General features: G+C 46.7%; 3 non-coding genes across 3 annotated transcripts; 2 read left to right on the top strand and 1 right to left on the bottom strand.

Moving 5' to 3' along the window:
• The first annotated feature begins 3,226 nt into the window (after positions 1-3,226).
• On the top strand, positions 3,227-3,300 carry trnan-guu (transfer RNA asparagine (anticodon GUU)). Its single transcript has one exon. It is a non-coding gene; the product is annotated as a tRNA-Asn (tRNA).
• A 2,468-nt stretch (positions 3,301-5,768) lies between these two features.
• On the top strand, positions 5,769-5,840 carry trnae-uuc (transfer RNA glutamic acid (anticodon UUC)). The gene has a single exon. It is a non-coding gene; the product is annotated as a tRNA-Glu (tRNA).
• Positions 5,841-12,188: 6,348 nt separating this feature from the next.
• trnaw-cca (transfer RNA tryptophan (anticodon CCA)) lies at positions 12,189-12,260 on the bottom strand. The gene has a single exon. It is a non-coding gene; the product is annotated as a tRNA-Trp (tRNA).
• Between the last annotated feature and the right edge of the window lie 2,612 nt (positions 12,261-14,872).

Raw genomic sequence — 14,872 nt, 5'->3', positions numbered from 1 at the left:
AAGTAATAGAAGGAGTAGGCCATTTGGCCCATCGACCCTGCTCCGCCATTCATTAAAATCATGGCGGATCGATCAATCGTCTCAGCTCCTCTTAATTGCATTATCCCAACTTCCCTGAATTCCCTTACCACGCAAAAAACCCATCCAACAGTGTCTTAATGAAGCTGCCTCTACTGCTTCCTTGAGCACAGAATTCCATTAATTGACCATTAACCACATAGGTCCTGCCCTGAGTTGCCTCATCAAAATGCAACAGCTCATATTTGTCTAAATTAAACTCCATCCACTACTCCTTGGCTCATCGGCTCATCTGATCAATTATAATTTATATTAAACTTTCTTTCCTACCTTATTCCCTAAAAGATGAAAATCTCCATCCCAAACTCTCGCCCTCCATTCTCACTTTGTTGAATCTCATCACGGATGTCCTCATCCTGAAGGGTTTGGTTCATGCTGATTAACAGGCCCACATTCAAGGGGGATCTAACTGAAACGTACAGAACATTGAACGGCCTGGACAGAGTGGATATTGGGAAGATGTTTTCATTGGGAGGAGAGACTAATACCCATGGGCATAGCCTTAGCATAAAGGGAGAATGGAGATTAGGAGCAATCTCTTTTGCCAGAGAGTCGTGAATCTATGGAATTCATTGTCACAGAAAACTGTGGAGGCCAAGTCACTGAGTATGTTGAACATTGAGATAGAGAGGTACAGCACAGAAACAGACTGTTTGGTCCAACTTGTCCATGCCGACCAACTATCCCAACCCAATCTAGTCCCACCTGACAGCACACGGCCCCATATCCCTCCAAACCATTCCTATTCATACACCTACCCAAATGCCTTTTAAATGTTGCAATCGAACTAGCCTTCAACACTTCCTCTGGCAGATCATTCAATAAACGTACCATCCTCTGCGTGAAAAAGTTGCCCCTTAGGTCTCTTTTGTATCTTTCCCCTCTAACACGAAACCCATGCCCTCTCGGTCTGGACTCACCCACCCCAGGAAAAGACTTTGTCTATTAATCCTATCCATGCCCCTCATGATTTTATACACGTACAGTTACAACGTTTAAAAGACATTTGGATAAGTACATGAATACGAAAGTTTCGAAGGTTTATGGGCCAAACACTGGTAGGTGGGCCGAGTTTAGTTTGAGAATACAGTCAGCATGGACTAGTTGGATGAAGGGTCTGTTCAGTGCTGTCAGACTCTGTGAATGACCTGTATTGGTCTTAAAACCATTTTCTTACCTCCCCCGATAAGCATCCACTTCTTTGTTGTTCAAAACTCAGATGAACTTAGCCTTGAATATGTTCAATGACCCCACTTCTGAACTCAATTCCTCTTCGTAATTTACCACTTGCCTCGCTCATTGCCTGCTGCATCTGCCCGACAACTGGTATTGACTGGTGTGGAGGGACTCTGAGACCCCTCTATACATCCATACATCATTCCTGATGAAGGGCCTGTGCCCGAAACGTTCCCTGTCCTGTTCCTCAGATGCTGCCTGACCTGTTGTGCTTTTCCAGTGCCACTTTTTTCGACTTTCACCTCTAGTCCTCACTTTCTCCACATTCCAATATGTCACCATTTCAACAATGCACTGCTTTTTTTTTTAAACAGCAAAGGCTATAACTTCACATTGCAGCACTGCACTTGCCATGTGTTTGTCAATTGAGACACAGACCTGGACCAACTTCGGGAAGAGGCAAATGACTGAGTTCTGAACAAAAACCGTAGCACACTCAAAACGTCGGCTCTGTTTACCTTTCCACTGATGCTACTCGACCCGTTGGCTTTCTGCAGTATTCGCTGTGTTTGTTCTACACAAATGCTGCTTTCCATTAAAGAACTGCAATCCCTGTCCTCTGGTAACTGACCCTAGTCAGTGGCAATAGGTTCTTCTGATCATTAAGGTAAAAACAATGACTGCAGATGCTGAAAACCAAATACTGGATTAGTGGTGCTGGAAGAGCACAGCAGTTCAGGCAGCATCCAACGAGCAGCGATATCGACATTTCGGGCAAAAGCCCTTCATCAGGAATAAAGGCAGTGAGCCTGAAGCTTGGGGAGATAAGCTAGTGGAGGGTGGGGGTGGGGAGAGAGTAGCATAGAGTACAATGGGTGAGTGGGGGAGGATATGAAGGTGATAGGTCAAGGAGGAGAGGGTGGAGTGGATAGGTGGAAAAGAAGATAGGCAGGTCGGACAAGTCAAGGAGACAGTAACTGAGCTGGAAGTTTGAAACTAGGCAAATGTGGCTGTGGTACCGAGTTTGTTTCATAACATGGTTGAAGAGCTTCAGAGCAGAGGAAATGACCTGGGAGTTGCAGTGGGAGAGGGACTCACTGAGATTCTTGTAGAGAGAGGAGGAAAACTTCTTCAAGGCAGGCATCCTTGCAAGAGGATTCGCAGTAGGGTTAAAATCAACAAGGTAAAAACAATGACTGCAGATGCTGAAAACCAAATACTGGATTAGTGGTGCTGGAAGAGCACAGCAGTTCAGGCAGCATCCAACGAGCAGCGAAAACACCACGTCTTCTCCCATTATTGACAAAAACCCCTGGAAATCTCCAGTTAACCTTCTTTGCTCCAAAGAGAACATTCCCAAACTTGGGAATGTCTCCACAAAATGGAAATTGCTCATCCCTGGACATGATGCATGTGTTACAATGGGGAAGAGGTTTTGGCAAAATATTGTCAGTTAGCAGGTGGAAAAATGTTCAGGAAGTAAAACACAAATCCCAGTCTCCAGCTTTGTGAATCTTTAGAAACTCTTTGGGAAGTGGAATTAGAAGAGAATGAAAGATGAACTGACGGACTGAGCAGAGACAGTCCAGACACCGTCCCCTTGTTTAAGAGGCTGATTGACTCTGATATTCTCGGGACATGAACTGACCCGAGACATTGAAAGAATTCTCTGCACATCAGGAATTCAAACCCATTCTCGGCTCGGGGCCAATGAGAAAATTCGGGAAAAGGCAAAACACTGAAAGGCTCGGTGGGCGATGGCCCCGGTGTAGGAGAGCTCGTTCGTCGTGACATGGATGTGCCTGCAGATGGTGGGATCAGGCTGTCCCCATGTCTCCATAATGAATGTCCAAGGCTTTATTATGGAAAAGTAAAACTGATAGAAGACAATGGTAATTTTGGGCGGGGCGGGTTGAATTATGAATTGAATAGTAGGTTCCTCAAAGACACTGTGGGCCTGGTGCTCGGGTCTGTCTCTGTGGCGCAATTGGTCAGCGCGTTCGGCTGTTAATCGAAAGGTTGGTGGTTCGAGACCACCCAGGGACGGTGTGTTTCTTGTTCTCGCTCCTACCGCTTTCTTGGCTGCAAACGTGCACGTTCTTAATGGTTTCAGGAAAATGTTTCCCAAACGGAAATCTTTTCCACTGAGGCAGCACAAAGGGGTTTCTGAATTGATTGAATTTCTGACGTAAAGGACTGCGGATGCTGAGAATCCGAGACAGAAAGAGAAACTGCCGGAAAAACTCAGCAGGTTTGGCTGTACCTGGATGAGGAAAAAAACGAGTTCTGAAATATTGTCTCTGATTCTCTTTCCACAGATGCTGCCTGACCTCCTGAGTTGCTCCTGCAATTTCTGTTTTTGACTGAACGTCCATTTCATCTTTCGGGATGAAACACCCAGACTCGCCATTTGCAGATATTTAACCCTTTTGAAACCTGTGAAGTGATTGGATTCAAACAAACTCAGCAATGATTTACTCTTTCGCAGCTCCACAGGCAGACAGACCTGGGAAATGAAGCTGTCAGTGTGGTTCCGTATTGGTGGGCCGAGTGGTGAATGCGATGGACATGAAATCCATTGCGGTTCCCCCACGCAGGTGTGAACCCTGCCGACTACAGTTGAGAAACGACGTCAAAAGAAAAGGGAGATTGCTCCACGGTTTTTTTTAAATGCAATCAGTGGACGGGTTGAAATATTTCAATCACATTGGGACTGGTCGGGAATCTGCCTGACAGGGTGGAACAAGCAGATATCCACAGAGCTGCTATTGAGGCGATGAGCCAAGTGTTTGGAAATGAGACTAGAACAGTGAGGGGCGTGAAGTCGTGATCGAAGTTATGCAGGCACCTGAGGATTAATATGTTTGATTTGCCAGTGAAAGATACTGCTTCACAAAGTTGGGCCTGTGGAAGGGAATCAGTGACGGTGATTATCTTTGGTTGTTCACCTTGTGAATGTTCCCATTGCTGCGCATGTCCGTGTTAACGTCAGAACTCTGCAGCATGGCGGTGTCAGATCCGCACAGGCCCGGGGCGCAATGGATGACGCATCTGACTCCACCTACCTGTTTGAAATGCAGCTCACAGCTTCTTCACGCACCCCAATTAATCTTTCTCATTGTCCTGAAGCCGGCACACGGTTTGAGTTCCCGATCTGCGGGAATGAGAATCCTTTCACTGTCTCGCGTCAGTAAATGTCCCTGAGAACATCTGAGTCAACTCACAGCGCTGTCAGAGGAGGGGAAGCTGAAATAGCCCCACACGCTGCTCACGGGCACATTTCACTTTCCCCAACACACCGCCCCAACCACTGCGGCTCTTGGGAGTGGAAAGGGAACAAGCACCAAAACCCAGTCTCAGCTTTGTAAATCTTCAGGAAATAAGAAAACTGTCCATTCCTTCGGGTCTTCCATCCTGGGCTGACAGCGTTGATTTTAAATGGCTGTCCAGTCAGTGCCGATTCGTTTTGGCTGAAAAAAATCTTCCTTATCTCATCCCAGCATTTCTTGCCACAGAGACCTGTGTGGCAGAGTTCATGTATATATTTCCTTGTATGGTATTTTATAAATAACATTCGTTTGCTGGTTGTTTGTATCGGGTATTTCAGGTTCATTAGCCGCTGTTTGAGTGTGTTGGGAGGTTTGTGGGCGACCATGATGCTGAGAGGGTTGAGTTGTCTGGACATCATTTCCCAGATGTCTTTAATGTAAAGTAATGTGCTAGGGTTTCTGTAGACGTTGTGTCCGCTTGTGTCAGTTTGTTGATGTGAAATTGGCACACTGGGTTTATTGGGTAGGCAAAAGTGAGGACTGTAGATGCTGGAAACCAGAGTTTAGATCAGAGTGGTGCTGGAAAAGCACAGCAGGTCAGACAGCTTCCGAGGAGCAGGAAAATCGACGTTTCGGGCAAAAGCCCTTCATCAGGAACAGAGGCAGGACGCTTCCAGGGGTGGCGAGATTAATTGGGGGGTGCTGGGCCAAAGGTAGCAAAGAGTACAATAGGTGAATGGGGTTGGGGACGTAGGTGACAGGTCAGAGAGGAGGGTGGAGTGGATAGGTGGGAAGGGAGATTGGCAGGTCCTGAGGACAGCGCTCAGTTGGAAGGTTGGAACTGAGGTAAGGTGGGGGGAGGGGAAATGAGGAAACTGGTGCAGTCCACATCGATGTCCTGGGGTTGAATGTATCCGAGGCAGAAGTTGGGACGTTCTTACCCCAGACATCGGGTGGGGAGGGAGGGGCGATGGAGGAGGCCCAGGTCCTGCATGTCCCTGGCAGAGTGGGCGGGGAGGTTGAAATGTTGGGCCACAGGGCGACGGGTGTCCTGGAGATGTTCCCTCAAACGCTGTGACTTGACTCTGCGACGGGGCTCCAGTCTCCCCAATGTAGAGGAGACCGCATCGGGAGCAATGGATACAAGAAACAACTTTGGTGGAAGCCTTCTAAATATCGTGACCCGGGTTCGATTTCCGGACAGGGAAGCAATTTTCAGTAGGGCTGTCAAACGTCGTTGTCGTCCCCCTGGTGGTCTAGTGGTTAGGATTCGGCGCTTTCACCGCTGCGGCCCGGGTTCGATTCCCGGTCAGGGAAGCTCTTTGCAGTGTGTCATTTTGGCTCCCCATTCTCCTTAAATGCGCTGTAGATTTACTTATTGGTCTTCGGAGTCACTGGGTGCTGCAGTGTGTTGTGGTTCGTTGAAATAGTGCCCTCGTTCAGATTTGTTTGTAGGTGTAGGGATGATTACTTCTGTAGCTAAGTACTTGGTTCGCGTGTGTTGCTTTCCTGCAGAGGCTGTTTTGAATTTATCATTGACTGTTCAGTCGACTGTGACATCTAGAAATGGCACTTTGTTGTTGTTCTCCTCTTTTGCGAATTTTATGCTAGGAAGGAGATTGTTGATGGTGTTGTAGGTTTCCTCTAATTTGTTTCATTTTTTGATGACAGAAGTGTTTCATGGGCGTTTCGTTGATTTGTTTGTAGGGCTTGTTACTGATTATAAAGTGGGTGGTAAGGCACAGTTCCACGAGGTTGACAGTGTTATCTTTGCTGCTGAAGTTGGTGCTGTGTTTTTGTCTTTAGTTCTTCGAGTAGTGTCTTCAGTTTTCTTTGGTCACATTGATGATAATGGATGTGAACAGGGCTGTTATGTCAAAGGACAACATTATTCCATCCTCTTCTATCTTCGTGTCTTTGGTGTTCAGGAATTCTTGGATGGAGTAAATGGAGTGGCATGAATCTTCGACTTGGTGTTTTAGTCCTCAGTGGAGGCCTTTGACTAGTCTGTATATTGGTGTTCCAAGCAGTTAGACTATGGCCTGAGGGGGCTCCTAGTTTGCAAAAGAGGAGAACAACAATAAACTGCATTCTTAGATGTCACAGTAGAGCGAACAGTCAATGGGGAACTTCAAACTAGCATCTACAGAAAAACAACATACACAAACCAAATACTTAACCACAGAAGCAATCATCCCAACACTCACAAACGAAGCTGCATCAGGACATTATTTCAACGAGCCACTACACACTGCAGCACAGAGAAACTACGAAGACCACAAGAGAAATACGTATATAGTGTATTTAAGGAGAACGCGTCCCCAATAAACCCATTCCGCCGATTTCTCAGTGATGCTTCCAAGCTGACTCTCAAAAATTCGGTTTGTCCCTCCATTCTTTCCTGTTTGTTTTTTGTGGGTTTTGAAAGCGTTCCCAATCCTCTGACTGAGTATTGGAGTTGGGAAGGTAAAAACAATGACTGCAGATGCTGGAAACCAGATTCTGGATTAGTGGTGCTGGAAGAGCACAGCAGTTCAGGCAGCATCCAAGTAGCTTCGAAATCGACGTTTCAGGCAAAAGCCTTTCGTCAGGAATAAAGGCAGTGAGCCTGAAGCATGGAGAGATAAGCTTATGTCTCCATGCTTCAAGCTCACTGCCTTTATTCCTGACGAAGGGCTTTTGCCCGAAACGTCGATTTCGAAGCTGCTTGAATGCTGCCTGAATTGGAGTTGGGAAGTTATGTTGTGGCTGTACAGGACATTGGTGAGACCACTTTTAGAATATTGTGTGCAATTCTGGTGTTCCTCCAATCAGAGGATATTGTGAAATTTGAAAGGGTTCTGAAGCACTAATGGGTCCACAGAGGGGAAGAGGCCCTTCTGCTGCCCTGAGTGTGGGAAGGCCTTCAGTGATTCCTCTGCCCTGCTGACGCACCAGTTGGTCCACACCGGGGAAGGCTGTTCTCCCGCCCCAAGTGCGAAATGGCCTTCAGCAGTTCTTCCCACCTGCTGAGACACCAGTGGGTCCACACTGAGAGGCCGTTCTTCTGCCCCAACTGCAGGAGGGGCATTGCTCTTTCCTCCGACCTGCTGGCCCATTGTTGTGTCCAAATGGTAGAGAGGTCGTTCAGTTGCCCTATGTGCAGGAAGGCCTTCAGCAATTCGTCTGCCCTGCTGAGGCACCAGTCCATCCACACCGGGGAGAAGCCATTCTCCTGCGCCGAATGTGGGAAGGTCTTTACCTGCTCCTCCACACTGCTGAATCACCAGCTGGACCACACGGGGGTTTGGGGGGGGGGGGACAGTGGCGGAGGAGGGGAGGCCATTCTGCTGCCCTGAGTGCGGGAAGGCCTTCAGCAATTCCTCTGCCCTACTGAAGCACCAATGTGCCCACACCTGGGAGATGCCCTCCAGCTGGACCGAGTGTGGGAAGAGGTTCATGTTTTCCTACAACTTGCGGAAGCACCAGCGGGGGCACCAGCGCTCCCAGCAATCAGATCCTACCAGTAATGATGCCTTCAGTCACCTCCCAGGTCTGAACCTCCTGCCAGTTCTGACAGTGGGTGCAGTGGGAGAGTAGATGGGCTGTTTTTGTTTTCTGCTGGACTGCAATTGCCTTCCCGACACGCCACAATCACAACTCCATGGTGGCTCAGGGTTAGCACTGCTGCCTCATGGCACCAGGAACCCAGGAATAATTCCACCCTTGGGAGTCTGTGTGCAAGTTATGGAGGGTAGGAAAATGGATCTGAGTGGGTTAGTTTTCGGAAGATCAGTGCAGATGTGTTCGGCTGAAGGACCTGTTTCCACATTGTGGGGGTTCTATGATTCTATGAGCTTTGCCTTCAGTGGACACTGTTGCTCATTGAGCCCGGGACTGCACATTGCCAATGAAATGATCCAGAGAAACCTAAGACCGCAAGAACATTGGAGAAGAAGTTTGGCCTACTCTGCCATTCGTTAGTAACAAATGTATTGGATGAGATTAGCTACAGTGTGGAAACAGGCCATTTGTCCCAACAAGTCCACACCAACCCTCCGAAGTGTAACCCATCCAGACCCATTTCCCTCTGACTAATGTACCTAACTCTATGGGCAATTAAGCATGGCCCATCCACATGACCTGCACATCTTTGGTTTATGGAAGAAAACAGGACCACCCAGAGAAAACTCACTCAGACATTCGGGGAAAGTGCAAATTCCTCACAGACAGCCACCCAAGGCTGCAATCAAATCTGGGTCCCCGGCACTGTGAGGCTGCAGTGGTAAACACTGAGCCACTACATATTGCAAACCGAATTTGGCAAGCCGGGGGTTGGGAGAATACAGCAAGCCAGGCAGCACCAGGATGTGGAGTAGTCAGCGTTTTGGGTATTAACCCTTCTTCAGGACTGAAAGAGTGACTTATCTATGAGAAAAGATTTACATGAATGTTGCTGGGGGTTGGAGGGTTTGAGCTGCAGGGAGCGGCTGAATAGCGTGGGGTTGTTTTCACTGGAGCATCGGAGGCAGAGAAGTGACCTAATAGCGGTTATAAAATCATGAGGGGCATGGACAGTGTAATAGACAATGTCCTTTCCTTGGGTAGGGCAGTCCAGAACGAGAGGGCATAAGTTTAGGGTAAGAGGCGAAACAAATTAAAGGGACAACTTCTTCATTCAGAGGGTGGTACATATATGAAATGAGCTGCCAGAGTATATCGGTCAGGTGCTGTCAAATGGGAGTAGTTTAATCTGTCAAATGGGAGTAGATTAATATAGGATATCAGGTCAGCATGGACAAGTTGGACCGAAGGGTCTGTTTCCATGCTGTACGTGTCTCTGACTACTGGTCCTGATGTAAGTTTAAAATAGAGTCCAAGTAACTTTGAATAGTTCAATCTTGTTGAGCTCACCTCCTGAAAAGTTTCAGATGAATCCCTCTGAGAGATACTGTTTAAACATGCTGAGTTGGACAAAGTATCCCATCAAGTTCAACACAAACCCAGAGTTGAAGAAGTCAGAAGTCAGAACACCAAGGGGACCAAAACTGATCACAATATTCCAGGTGCAGCATCATCAACGTCCTGTATAACTACAACATAACTTGCCAACATCTATACTCAATTCCCGAACTGATGAAGGCCAGTGTGCTGAAACCTTTCTTCACTGCCTTGTGTACCGATGTAATCAGAGATATACGACCTACTTTAAACTGATCCACGATCCAGCTGCTAGGAGCACAGAAGTAGAGTAGTGCTGCGTGAGTGTGCTGGGTAGATAACCCAGAGGTCGATGGGTCAAAACCATGTGATTCTATTGCTCAATGTCTCTGTAAGCTACTTTCATATACAAAGGTTCTCTGTTCTGCATCTTGCCTTGCATCTGCTTCCCAAAGCTTCTTCAGTAGAGGCACGGCCGCTGGAGCCCAGGAGTTCAACAACCCCCCGGCGCTGGAGGAAGGTCCAAGCTCCAAGAAGCGAGGGGGGGGGGGGGTGTCAGGCTGGAAGCTGGATTTGCTCAATGCTTGTATTTTTAACTCATTTAAATGGTACCTACTGTATGGGGCTATGGTTTACATTAAAAACGGAGGATCATATCAGAGTGTTTATATTTAGCAGTGGTAGTTGGTAAAATGCACACTCTGGGGGAGCACTTTCTATGATGCTGCATTTCTCGCCTTCTGCCCTTCCCCCATTTCTTATCTCCCATCTTGATTTTATATTTTTTTGGTCAAATTTAATTTCAGATTAATCAGACTTGCGATTCACTGTGTGCTATTAATTTGTTTGTTCAAATATTTCAAGTCAAAATTAATGCTGTAATTTAATTTCTGATGTCAGAGTTTGACATTAAATGTGCAGGTGTGAATACCAGTAAGTTGTGAAAATAAATCAAGAACTTGTGGTTTTTAACAAAAAGAGCAGTTCACTGATCTTCATGGCATCGTCTCATTTGGGTGTGATGATTCAAATCTGACCAACAAACCGTTTCATGCAGTCATCCAATTGAATAAAAATTTTCTTTAATTTAATTTAATAAAAGAAAATATTTCTCGCAGGCTAAGACTTATGCAATCTATTTATAAGATTATGTCCATTGCTCGCAATATGGTCTCAACCACATTGGGGACACTGGATGGCAACTAACCGAATATTTCAGGGAACAACTCTTGGACTCTAATTCTAACCGACACACCGCCCTGTGGCTGAACACTTTATCCCACCCTCCTCTAGCTTATCTCTCCACGCTTCAGGCTCACTGCCTTATTCCTGATGAAGGGCTTTTGCCCGAAACGTCGATTTCGCTGCTCGTTGGATGCTGCCTGAACTGCTGTGCTCTTCCAGCACGACTATTCCAGTATTTGGTTTTCAGCATCTGCAGTCATTGTTTTTACCACTTTAACTCCCCCTCCCATTCCACCAAGGACATGCAAGTCCTGGGCCTCCTCCACTGCCAAACTCTTGCTACCCGACACTTGTCGGAAAAACACCTCAACTTCTGCTTTAGGACCCTCCAACCACATGGTATCAATGCAGTTTTCATCAGTTTCCTCTTTCCTCTCCCCCACCTTGTCCCAAATCCAACCTTCCAATTCGACACCAACCTCTTGACCTGTCATACCTGTCCACCTTGCTTCTCACCTATTTACTTCACCCTCATGTCTGACCTATCACCATCAATCCCTACCTCCATCTACCTATTGCACTCCCAGCTGCCTTCCCTCCAGCCCCACTTCCTTCCCATTTATCTCTCAGCCCCCTTGGGCCACCCTTTATTCCTGATGAAGAGCTTATGCTCTAAACCAAGACTGTGATGAAGCAACATCCTCAACAAATAGGAAATAGCTCCCAAGTCAGATTTCATCCCCTCTTCTGTTTCCCAGTTCTTTCAGAAATAAGGAATGTCTTTTTCTTCCACTAGAAAGTGGTCTTCCCCTTTGCGCTGTCTGAAGTGTTATCCCTCACCACTCCTTCAGACACCTTTTAAGAATCCTTTCAACCTGTTTTCCTAACAATTGTGGAGGTGACCAAAAGCAAACATTTCACTTCTCCTCAATGTCCCATTTCACCTCCTATGAGCCATTTTGTCCTGTTGTCTATGTTACAAGCAGCCGAGTGCACTTCGTTTCTGAATTGAAATTTGGCGATTGAAGTGAACAGGATTAATATTTATCGATGGCTAGCTGTGTTTGCACTAACTGTAATTTTCCACCAATACGATGTCTTTTGTTCCACCAAAACTGGAAACAATGATCTGTGTTTATATTGCAGTCGGATGTAGAAAATCATCCCAGCGATCTTCACGTTATTATAGTTTACTGAGGCCATAACATCATTACGTGGCAGTTTGATGTGACTAAAACCTGGATGGAAATCTCTAGATTATGTTGTAAAAACATCGGTATAATGTTATTCACACTGCGCTGTCACCAACTGAACGAAGCGGCTGTGTGTTTAAATCCCGTGATGAACAGTTTGTGTTCGACTTCTCACATTGCGGGGAGCGGAGCATTTACCCAAACAATGGGCACACCACCTCCCTGACACAGTGTGTACAAATCAAACTGACAGCAAAGATTCACGCGTGATCGAAAGTTTCCGCAAAGAACTTTCGATACAAATACAACCAACATACGGAGTGAACGTACTCCTTTCTTCATTTGAAATATTAGACGTTGATTGTAGTGAGCCTGACGTGATTTGAACACGCAACCTTCTGATCTGGAGTCAGACGCGCTACCGTTGCGCCACAAGCTCACAGATGACCCAGGCGCTCTATTCATGCTTAAGGGAAGTGATCGCACTACAATGATTTTACGTTCATGTCTGTTCTGTTTCTCCCCCTTCTCCTTCTGTCTCTCGAAACAATTTCCAACTCTACCTCAATAAAAATCTGAAAGAACTGCGGGTGCTGTATATCAGGAACAAAAAACAGGAGTTGCCGGTGACCCTTCCACAGAACAGATGGTGATTGGGAAAATATCGGTTTATATGCAGGAGATATTGTGGGAGGAAGGCGGAGATCAGGACAGAGCCCAAAGCGAGGGAAGAACTGTTGGACAGAAAAAGGAGTTGATAACGATCTGTGTGGAGTGGGGTGGGGGGGGGTGAATAACTGTTAATGGACACTGTTCGTGGTTAAGGAGTGTGGAATGACAGACTATGTGATAACTGGGCTTGGCGTGTGCGGCAGGGACGAGGATACCATGGAGTTCAGGCCCTAGAATTATTGAATTCGATGTTGGGACCGGAGGGATGCAATGTCCCCAAGTGTAATATTCGGTGCTCTTCGTTCTGCTGGTGCTGAGCTTCGCTGGAACACAACAGCAAACCTGAGACAGAGATGTTGGACAGGGAACAGGGTGGGGTGTGGAATTGGCAGGCAACTGGAAGCTCAGGGTCTTTTTTGCAGGCAGAACGTAGATGTTCTGTGCAGCAGTCACCCAGTTTACGGTTCGTTTTCCCCAATGTAGATGAGGCCATATTGTGAGCAGCAAATGCAGTAGACTGGGTTGTGGGTAGTGCAGGTAAAGTGCTGCTTCACCTGGAAGGTAAGTTTGGCCCCTTGGATAGCGAGGAGGGAGCAGGTAAATGGGCTGGCGTCACACAATCGGCACTTGCAGGGGAAAGTGCAATTCAACCTGCAAGTTTACTTTGAGAAAATCCTGGACTTGAACTCCCAAGTCTCTTTGCATTTCGGATTTCTGCATTTTCTCCCCATAATCTTCTGTTCCAACAATGACTATCTATGTCAGGGCAGCACCCGTGATTTCCTGACATATGGATTGTATTTGGGGATATCAAGGAACGTCAGGAACTGTGAGTACCTCAGGAGGAATCGTTATTCCTGGGGGAGGCAGAGAGGAATGTGGTGTGATCCTGTAAACTCCAGAACTTTGATAACTTCATGAGTCAGCAATAACTCTTTCTGGACCAAGAAACGAAAGGGCCAATGAGAAACTGCTACAAGGGAGTTAACAAATAACATACATTAACTATCGCTGGGCAGGAGGAGGCAAAACAATGAGCTGTTCCTTTGGACAGATGATATAATGGTGTTTAATAACTGTGTGACAGAAGGACAATTAATTCTGCCTGTAGAAGGAACGCCTTGGCGTAAAGGGGTTAATTGCAGGACAGGCTGTTTCAAACAGGTGGAAAACCCTCAAGGATAAGAAGGCAAGCTACAGACCTGAGGTCTCCAGAAGTGTGGGGAGGTGGTGTCAAAATCTAAAGCCTAGCACACTCACGCAGCACTACTCTGCTTCTGGGCTCTCAGCAGCTGGATTGTGTATCAGTTCAATGTAGGTCCTATATCTCTGACAACATCGGTACACAAGGCAGTGAAGAGAGGTTTCAGCACACTGGCCTTCATTGGTTAGGGAATTGAGTACAGATGTTGGCAAGTTATGTTGTAGTTATACAGGACGTTGATGAGGCCGTACCTGGAATATTGTGATCAGTTTTGGTCCCCTCGGTGTTCTGACTTCCGACTTCTTCAACTCTGGGTTTGTGTTGAACTTGATGGGATACTTTGTCCAACTCAGCATATTTAAACAGTATCTCTCAGAGGGATTCATCTGAAACTTTTCAGGAGGTGAGCTCAACAAGATTGAACTATTCAAAGTTACTTGGACTCTATTTTAAACTTACATCAGGACCAGTAGTCAGAGACACGTACAGCATGGAAACAGACCCTTCGGTCCAACTTGTCCATGCTGACCTGATATCCTAAATTAATCTAGTCCCATTTGACAACACTTGACCCATATACTCTGGCAGCTCATTTCATATATGTACCACCCTCTGCATAAAGAAGTTGTCCCTTTTTATATATTTCGCCTCTTACCTTAAACCTATGCCCTCGAGTTCTGGACTCCCCCAGCCCAGGGAAAAGACCTTGTCTATTACCCTGTCCATGCCCCTCATGATTTTGTAACCTCAATTAGATCACTCCGCTGCCTCCGATGCTCCAGTGAAAACAGCCCCAGCCTATTCAGCCTCTCCCTGTAGCTCAAACCCTCCAACCCCCAGCAACATTCCCGTAAATCATTTCTCATAGATAAGTCACTCTTTCAGTCCTGAAGAAGGGTTAAGACCCAAAACGCTGACTACTCCTCACCCTGGTGCTGCCTGGCTTGCTGGCTCCCAACCTCCTGCTTGCCTACCTCGGGTTGCAATATGTAGTGACTCAGTGGTTACACCTGCAGCCTCACAGCGCCAGGGAACCAGGTTTGATTCCAGCCTTGGGTGGTTGTCTGTGAGGAGTTTGCACATTCTCCCAGTGTCTGCGTGGGTTTTCTCTGGATGATCCTGTTTTCTTCCATAAACCAAAGATGTGCAGGTCATGTGGATGGGCCATGCTTAAT

Source organism: Chiloscyllium punctatum, chromosome 36 (assembly GCF_047496795.1).
Source record: "Chiloscyllium punctatum isolate Juve2018m chromosome 36, sChiPun1.3, whole genome shotgun sequence".
NCBI classification, from domain to species: Eukaryota; Metazoa; Chordata; class Chondrichthyes; order Orectolobiformes; family Hemiscylliidae; genus Chiloscyllium; species Chiloscyllium punctatum.
This window is presented reverse-complemented; position numbering and strand designations above follow the sequence as displayed.